The following is a 10,120-nucleotide window of genomic DNA, read 5'->3' on the forward strand; positions in this document are numbered from 1 at the left end:
TTTTAAGTTCAAGTTATTATTATTGTTTATTTTAGTTAATACGGTTGTTGTGTGCTGTGTTTGTGGCGGCATCTGGTCAACGGTTCCAACTGAAAACCAGCGCTGCATGCTGTTTTTATTTAAAGAGTATGTAGCATTATGCTGAGTTGGATCCGTTTACTGGGTTGTGCCACACATCGCAGGATATTGTTAAATAACAAATTGTGTTGAGTGGCATAATTCACTAATAAAGCTTTTTTCTTTCTTTCTTTCTTTCTGACACAAACTGAACTAAGATATTTTAAAGTTGGGAATCGAACCCATGGCCTTAGATGCAGAAAGCAACTACTCACTGCGCCAATCAATTATTTATTTATCATTGAATTGTAATAGCTTTTCCAATACCACCCCTTACTTCGAATAAAGCTTTGTGTAGTTAATCTGGTTCTACATTGTATTGTACCTGTAATTTAGACATATATTGTTATTTGTGTAATCTATCAACAGTGGCAATAAAGCTTATGCTCGCATTGCTAACACAACATGTTTGTATTGCAGTGTACCTAGCAACACTAGTTACCTCTAGATAATTTAGATGCGAACAACATAAAACTACTCTGTACCATAATAGTTTATTCTTTGCGGCAGTAAGAATTTATAATAAGTTACCAAAAGAAATTAGGAAAGAAAAGAATATAATTTTTTTTTAAATAATTTATATAAATACCTATTTCAACAGGCATTATACAGTGTGAATGAGTATTTAAGTTGATATTATTGTTATTTTCATACATATTTTAATTTTTTTTTATATAGGTTAGGTACATATACAATATTTTTTTTGTCACATGTTTAATCTTTCTTATTATAATTGAATATTACATATTTAAAATGTACACACTAACTATTTTTAGTAATCTATAATAATTTAATATAATAAAGCTGAAGAGTTTGTTTGTTTGTTTGTTTGTTTGTTTGTTTGATTGAACGCGCTAATCTCAGGAACTACTGGTCCGATTTGAAAAATTCTTTCAGTGTTAGATAGCCCATTTATCGAGGAAGGCTATAGGCTATATATTATCCCGGTATTCCCACGGGAACGGGAACCACGCGGGTGAAGCCGCGCGGCATCAGCTAGTATAATTATAAAATGTTTACTTATAAAATTATTGTAAAGATGTAAATTTTAAATGGTGAAATTGTCATTTGAATCATTAAATACTTAATAAATAATTTGCATGCCAAATTGGCAAGATACATTCACCATCTACATCTACCGACCACCTGTATATATAATGCATGTATCTGCTATTAAATAAATTGATTGATTGATTGATTAATTGATATATAGCAGTTACAGTATCCTAGATATGAAGCAGTTGTATACACAAATTAGATAATACGTAATTAGTCATCATTATCAACCCATATTCGGCTCATAGCTGAGCTCGAGTGTCCTCTCAGAATTAGAGGTGTTAGGCCAATAGTCCACCACGCTTGGCCCAATGCGAATTAGCAGACTTTGTTTTTTTTTTCCTTTTTTTTTTGTTTAAATATAAATAAATATACTTAAATAATACACATCACTATCTAGCCCCAAAGTAAGCATACACAGTAGCTTGTGTTATGGGTGCTCAGATAGTTGATATTATAATATTAATATACAATTATATACTACATATAAATACTTATATAATGTATAAATACACACAGACACTGGAAAACACTCATGCTCATCACACACATATTTTCCAGTTGTGGGAATCGAACCCACGGCCGTGAATGCAGAAAGTAGGGTCACTACCGTCGTCAAAGACTTCACACACGCAGATAATTAAGATTAATTAAATAAAACATAAAATAGTAAAAACAACACTTTTCTTATCATATAACAGTCTATTGGGGTTGCTAGCATACAAATAAAAATTGTAGCCCCAAAATAGCCAATTCAATGAAACACCTTCCCGTACCTTTTTAATTAGATTTAAACACATCAAAGTAACGATGCAAACGAAATCGTATTTAATGACATAAATAAATCCACCCTTATCTCCTCGTGGCACTCCGCTGCCGAAATCTGTCACTGTCCAACCTTTTACTTGTTTCGTAACATGTTATAAGGATTTAGTGCTCCGCGATATCTCTGAGCTGTTCGAACTATCCGGATATAAAAAGACAACTCGAGCTTCCAATTTTAGTTGAAAAGGCTTACAAGAAAGTTCCTGCTCTGCTTCTGGATATTCATATTACGTGCGGGTAAAGGGGGAGTGAAATGATGTATATGAGTTAAGGCAGTATTTATAAAATTGACTTAGCTAGTTATCATAAGCGGTAGATACCTGTGGAGGGTGGCCGGTAGAGAGCCTACCGAGGAGTGCCATGGGTGTGGCTGTGCCTCTGATACCGCACAGCATACTCTGGCTGAATGTCCCAATTGGGTAGAGCCACGCGAGGAACTCATAAAAGCCATGACAAATAATGACAAATCCTGGGAAGCTGTAGCCTCATTCTGTGAAATTGTAATGTCACAGAAGGAGGCGGCGGAAAGGTTAAGAGAGGTTGACTTGGAGTGTCATCCTATTCGCCGTAGAAGAGCAGGACGAAGGCGACCGTCATTTACCTCCTTGACGAGGACGTTCGGGTGACAGATACGGGAAATCTGTCGCCCGCTGGATATTAATCCTCGAGTTGTGGACGTTTTTATTGTTCCCGAAGCGATTTTAATAACACAACAGGAGAGCTTGATTACGAGTGCCGCTGGCTGAGTTGCGGTAGTTTATGAAATGTTCCCGTGGCTCAGTCATCAGGCGGTGAGTCGGAACACCGTGGGGTTTTAGTCGGTTGAAGTCCGACATAACCTCCCCGTGGCGAGAAGGTATCCATGAGGATTTCCCCACGTTAAAAAAAAAAGGTAGTTATCATAAGAAAATAACGTTTTAGCTAACTATTTTTTGTTTACACTCAATAGGTTGGGTAACATTAAAAAAGAAAAAATAAAAATTTTAATAAAAAAAATTCAACCGACTTCCAACTCAAAAATTAACCTAAACTAAAAAGCAAGAAATAGCTTCTTACCTATATGCTACCTTCTGATCAGTTTGAAGGCAATTAAAGCCGTTTCTGAAGGATTCACAGAAACGTTGTAATTTTATTTTAATAAGTAACACTAATGGGAATCCACTGGCTCCCAAGAGACAATTACAGCTAGTTTTTTTTTTAAACGGCTTGAATTAAAACATCACTGGCTTGGCACCGGCTTAAAATTTTAATATGAAATGTTTTAGATAACGAGAGTATGGTTAAGTTTTTATTTAAATATGTTTGTATTTTATTACATTTACAAAAATACTTACTTTTGTCTGTTTTATTGCGATTTTCCGTGTAAGAAAATTATAAAATATTGCCTGAAAGACAACAATCTTAGTGAGAAAGCTGCCTTTTCTTGTTGAAACTATTATTATATAGTATCTACGTACTGCCAAACCGCGTTGGGCCACGTGGTGGACTATAATTGGCCTAACCCATTCTGAGAGGAGACTCGTACTCAACAGTGAGCCAAATATAAGTCGATAATGATGACCTACCAACTCGTGTTTTTCTACCAATGTTTTTTTTTATTCTCTACAAGTTAGCCTTTGACTACAATGTCACCTGATGGTAAGTGATGATGAAGTCTAAGACGGAAGCGAGCTAACTTGTTAGGAGTGTGATGAAAATCCACTCCCCTTTCGGTTTCTACACGATATGATACCGGAACGCTTGGCGGTACGTCTTTGCCGGTAGGGTAACTAGACACGGCCGAAGCCTCTCACCAGCCAAAAAAGTCATTATAATTAATTACTAAATGTAATTAATTATAATGGCTTTTATGCCGTGATAGCCCAGTGGATATGACCTCTGCCTCCGATTCCGGAGGGTGTAGGCTCGAATCCGGTCCGGGGCATGCACCTCCAACTTTACAGTTGTGTGCATTTTAAGAAATTAAATATCACGTGTCTCAATCGGTGAAGGAAGTTTGGCTGGTGGGAGGCTTCGGCCGTGGCTAGTTACCACCCTACTGGCAAAGATGTACCGCCAAGCGATTTAGTGTTCCGGTACGATGCCGTGTAGAAACCGAAAGGGGGTGTGGACATCATCACTTACCAACAGGTGAGATTGTAGTCAAGGGCTAACTTGTAAAAAAAAAAAAAAGGAAAACATCGTGAGGAAACCTTCATACCAGAGAATTATCTTAATTCTCTGCGTGTGTAAAGTCTGCCAATCCGCATTGGGCCAGCGTGGTGGACTATTGGCCTTACCCCTCTCATTCTGAGAGGAGACTCGAGCTCAGCAGCCGAATATGGGTTGATGACTAAATGTAATAGGAAAAATAATATTACATTACTGTAAAATGGTTTTTCGCCTCATAGAACCTATAGTTTTTATAACACACTCATCAATATTCCACTCGCAAGTGGGTGCGGGTTGTTATTGAATCACCCCAAACTCTGTGACAGCGAAGATCTTGTTTCTACTCAAGTGAGTTTCTGACAGCGCTGTGTGAATACGAAGTGATATTATGACACCCTGCTTCGATTTACTCTATAGTTCGAACAGCTTTGACATCAAACGATTTTATACTGTTGATATATATAGGACTAGCGGACGCCCGCGACTTCGTCCGCGTGGAAATTGAGACATGTGAAATTTAATTTCTTAAATTAATTTAATTGTAAGTGCTGCAATCACTTGCAATTTTATAAATACACTAGCTGACCGCGCGGTTTCACCCGCGTGGTTCCCGGTCCCATAAGAATACGGGGATAATATATAGCCTATAGCCTTCCTCGATAAATGGGCTATCTAACACTGAAAGAATTTTTGAAATCGGACCAGTAGTTCCTGAGATTAGCGCGTTCAATCAATCAAACAAACAAACAAACTCTTCAGCTTTATAATATTAGTATAGATTCGTTCCATGTAAATACGCATGATTCCAATTTCACGTTGTACGTTGCCATGTAGTATGTGTTATAAAAGTGCATTTAAATCAAAGCGTACCTTGGAACAGCATGTAAATGACTGTTTTTATTTATTTTTACTGGAAAATTGTTTAAACATTTTCCGTAATGCTGTTTGAAACCAGGCATTTCATTGAATGTTTCAACAGGTAATGAAATTCCCATGTTTGGTTAAGTTTTTATTCGGTTTATTTATTTATTTATTTATTCTGTACAAGATAGTCCTTGACTACAATCTCACCTGATGGTAAGTGATGATGCAGTCTAAGATGGAAGCGGGCTAACTTGTTAGGAGGAGGATGAAAATCCACACTCCTTTCGGTATCTACACGACATCATACCGGAACGCTAAATCGCTTGGCGGTACGTCTTTGTCGGTAGGGTGGTAACTAGACTAACCGAAGCCTCCCACCAGCCAGACCTGGACCAATTAAGAAAATCTCAATCAACCCAGCCGGGGATCGATCCCAAGGACCTCCGTTTTGTAAATATACCGCGCATACCACCGCATACCGGAGGCCGTCAAAATTCGGTATTTAATAATACATTTGTTATTAGTGGACCACCGCGGTTTGACCTGATTAGTTCCCGTTTACGTGCGAATACGGGAATAAAATATACTATGTTACTTCCTAAGCTTTCCATTAGCAAAAGAATTTTTAAAATCGGTTGTGGTTTAGACGTGAAGCAAACTCGCATTCATATTTTTAACTAGCCGACGCCCCGCGGTTTCGCCTGTGAGAATACGGGGATAAAATAAAGCCTATGACTATGACACAAACAACCTGGCTTTTTGGAGGTAAAATTATTTTCAAAATCGGTTCAGTAGATCCATCCAGATATTACCCCCTACAACACCACAAACTTAATATCTTTTTTCTTTACTATATTAGTATAGACTAGCAGACACCCCGCGGTTCACGCGTGTAGGTACCGTTCGCGTGGAAATACGGGTATTTAGTACTAGCTGACGTCGCGCGGTTTTACCCGCGTGGTTCCCGTTCCCGTAGGAATACAGGGATAATATATTCTCGATAAATGGGCTATGTAACACAGAAATAAATTTTTCAAATCGGACCAGTAGTTCCTGAGATTAGCGCGTACAATCAAACAAACAAACTCTTCAGCTTTATAATATTAGTATAGATACAAGTCAACAATTAAAAAAATTAAAAATCCCGACTGCCTCGCACCTAGTCATCCGCCTCGCTTTTTTATAGCGATTATTAAATAACGTTTTTCTAATTGTAGGCTTTTTTAATATAGCCATGATATACCATTTTGTTGGTGATGAGCCCTTGAATTTGATGCCCATATCGCAATATTAAAAAAAAAAAAAAAATTTGCGTAACAATTTTAAATTAAAGCAAATCTAACGATATCTTGATTACGTAAATCCGTTCAACGGTTTGGAACATATGAGGTGATAAAGAATATTACATACATATACATACAAGATACGCGAGAAAAAAATAACCTTTCTTGCAGTCGGGTAATAAAAATATACATGCTATACAGTGTCCAGTGGATTAAGAGTTAGATCGTAAAAGCAAACAAACAAAAAAATCAATTCTTACCTCTTATTTTTTTTCTGTAAGTACCATAGGCTCCTTATGGGACCTCAGCGGCGTCCCCGGTGACGCAGCTGGTTTGGGCGAGCGCAGAAGCATCGCCGGATGGGGCCCGAAGACAGTGATGGAGCCCGAAGGCAGTCTTACCTCTTATGTTCATCATCATCATCATCAACCCATATTCGGCTCACCGCTGAGCTCGAGTCTCCTCTCAGAATAAGAGGGGTTAGGCCAATAGTCCACCACGCTGGCCCAATGCGGATTGGCAGACTTCACATACGCAGCGGAGCAATTAAGTAAATTCTCTGGTATGGAGGTTTACTCACAATATTTTTCCTTCAACGTTTGAGACACGTGATATTTAATTTCTTAAAATGCACACAACTGAAAAGTTGGAGGTACATGCCCCAGACCGGATTCGAAACCACACGTTCCGGAATCGGAGGCAGAGGTCATATCCACTGGGCTATCACGGCTCACCTCTTATGTTAGATGAAGGTTATACCTGTTCTCGTATATGAAAGGACAAGATATCTGAAACGGTGTCGTCAACATTTTCAAGTGTCAATTTTGGTTTTGGTGTTCAACTAAGTTTGCAGCCTTTGTAAAAGTTGACCACTTCACAGCTTTGCATGGGAAGCGCCGGAGTCCAAAGTTAAACGAGTTGAGTCAAAGTTTTGCTTTAACGACTTTAACCCAATAATTCAATTGAACTCTTCTTGATTGCTTCGACTCTCTAACTAGTTTGAGTGGTTGTTGGGAAATATTTACGATTTATAACTAGTTTTGAGCAACAGCTACTCGGGTAGATATAAATATGGATATAAATATAAATATGGATGATTTTTTTAAATTAACATACATATTTTTTAATAGACATCAAAAAGGAGACATTTGATGCGTTTTTTGCGTGTAGGTACATGTTTGTGTGTCATTAATTAGGTTTTATTATTATGTAATTTTTAAATAAAAGGCGTTTCGTCATTAATTTTAAAAACCGATTGTTAAATGTGATTTCGTCCAATTTAAATTCAATTTTCCACAAGTTCCACGGAAACCATTGATGTTTCTGAAATGACATGTCGTCCATGTACTCAATTTGCATTCCAATAGTTTTTGCGTGAAAGAGTAACAAATTTGCATACATCTATACAAACTGTGCCCCACTGTTTGACTTGCGTTGGTCCGTTTCCTATAAGAATATTTGGGTAAAAAGTATCTTATGCGCTAGACTTTACCCAGAATGCAACTATAAAGTTACTCAAGTAAATCGTCAAGTGTATGGCTTTGGCAGCGACGAAGAGTCTATATAAAACGATTCCCGTCGGGTTACCTTTTAAAAACCCATACATACGTGTTCTTTTTGGAAAGAATACGATTAAGGTGACGCTGTAAAATGAGCAATCACCATTATACTTGAACAAGGAAATCAATGGCTAATTGTCATACATTGTGTCGGACACCAATGTAATGTTGCAATAGCTTCATTAGCTACAGCGCCTTTATTAGCAGTAATAGCAGTTACATTGTTGTCCGATATGAATCACCGACCATCGTAAGTTGGACTCTCTTTTCTATTGTCTTCTTAACATACAGAGTTCATGATAACACATGACAAGTATTATGACTCCTATGGGCGTATCGGCCATAATACAATACAATACTATGTGTAAGTAATTTTTAAACACAACTAGATATAAAGTTGCAACTTTGTCTGTATAGAATTTGCAACATCTCAATCTATCAAATCTAGTTAGGGCATCGATGTCTTGAACTTTATAGGAATGCAAAATTGCACACTCGTCTGATTAAATGATTATTATTTTTAAAACTATAACCTAATAGCATACACAAAACAGAGTGGGTTATGATTTTGGTAATAGTACATTATGATAAAAGTGCGGTAAGTTGAAAAGTACAGCCGAGGCGATATTGCATGCTCGAGCCGAAGGCGAGAGCTATAGTAAGTAAGCAGAAGCTGTAATTATCAAAGCGCACGTATGTCATACGACGTTTTACAGCACGTTTGTGAGGAAACACACTTCGAACACACTTTCTGCAAATGAATTTGCATCTTTGCCTGTTTTCCATAACACGACATTTTGATGCGCTTGTCATTTTTGCAGAGATAGCGAAGTGTGCTCATTTTTTTATGACTAAAAACAGCCAGCATTACGAAGTTAAATAATATTTTTGTGTTTCTGTTACAGATAAATCATTTATTGCCAAAATTATTAAAATGAAAAAATATTTTTTTGTTTTAATTATATTTTATCTCACAATGTTAATTTTATTTATAAAATAGATTTAAAAAAGTTCCGTTCCGTTTTTAGATGGATGATATACGTTTTCAATTACATTACAGCACATGTGCGTTTTACTTTACATGACAGCACATATGCGTAATGAGATACATAACAATATTGAAATTGGTGAAATAAGTGATACTTTACGAGCAAATGTGTTATAATATAACATTTTGTGTATATGCGTCTGATTCCTCATAACTTTAAACTGCTCATCATAATTCAATTAATGCAGTATTGTTGGAATCGTCATGTCTGTCCTTTGGCTTATCGGTCTCTGGTCCTCTGACCTTGAGGTCACATTAATTTAAAAATAGAGCCTAGTAGTTTTTTATTGTTTGTGTATATAGACTACAATTTCGGATAAAAGTATTGAGTAATTGAGTAAGATAGTCTTGCCCAATACTCTTATACCGTGAATTTTTAGCAGTCGGCATTTTAGATTTGGACTTTTATCTCACACTACGTCTTTGTTATTTCTGTTTTATTCGTTTCTTTACAATTGTGGTATACAAAGTAAAGATGGTAAATATATACAATTTTAGATGTTCTAATTTTACGTCCCGCTTTATAATGTTAAAAGATAAATAACTTGGAATAAGTCGACCCTCGGGCGGGTATTAACAAAGGGATACACGCCGAATCCTTAAATCTTTAAAAGGGTAAGACCGCAAATGTGACGTCAGATTTTGTCCCGTTTCTAATGAAATAATAATCATCAATGAAATAAGTACTTAATCCTAAAACACCTGCCTTATTTGGTTTGTGTCACATACGTTGTACGGTTGGTAAATTACAATATTATATTAGATTTTTTTCTTTTAATTTTCATCAAATTAAATTTAATAAAATATACCTAATACAAAACAATTATTAGCAAAAAATCACGTCATTGTCTTATTAGCAAAAAATCACGAACAGCTTTTATATATGATTAACACTCTAGATTCCCGTAGCAAAGAGTGTGGCTTGGAAATGAACTTGGAAAAAACTTGCGTAATGTCAAATAGTGATCAATTAAAAGTCTCAATACAAGACAAAGATATTAAATATGTAGACGAGTATGTGTACTTGGGTCAAAACGTATCCTTCAAAGGACACTATGCTGATGAAGTCGAAAGACGGATTAAAAAAGCTTGGGCCACATACTGGTCCTTAAAACATATATTTAAGTCACGTATGGACATAAAATTCAAGAAACAGACAATGGACTCTATAGTAACGCCAACTCTTTTATACGGTTGTCAAACGTGGCCAATTACTA

The sequence above is a fragment of the Bicyclus anynana genome, chromosome 22 (assembly GCF_947172395.1).
Source record: "Bicyclus anynana chromosome 22, ilBicAnyn1.1, whole genome shotgun sequence".
NCBI classification, from domain to species: Eukaryota; Metazoa; Arthropoda; class Insecta; order Lepidoptera; family Nymphalidae; genus Bicyclus; species Bicyclus anynana.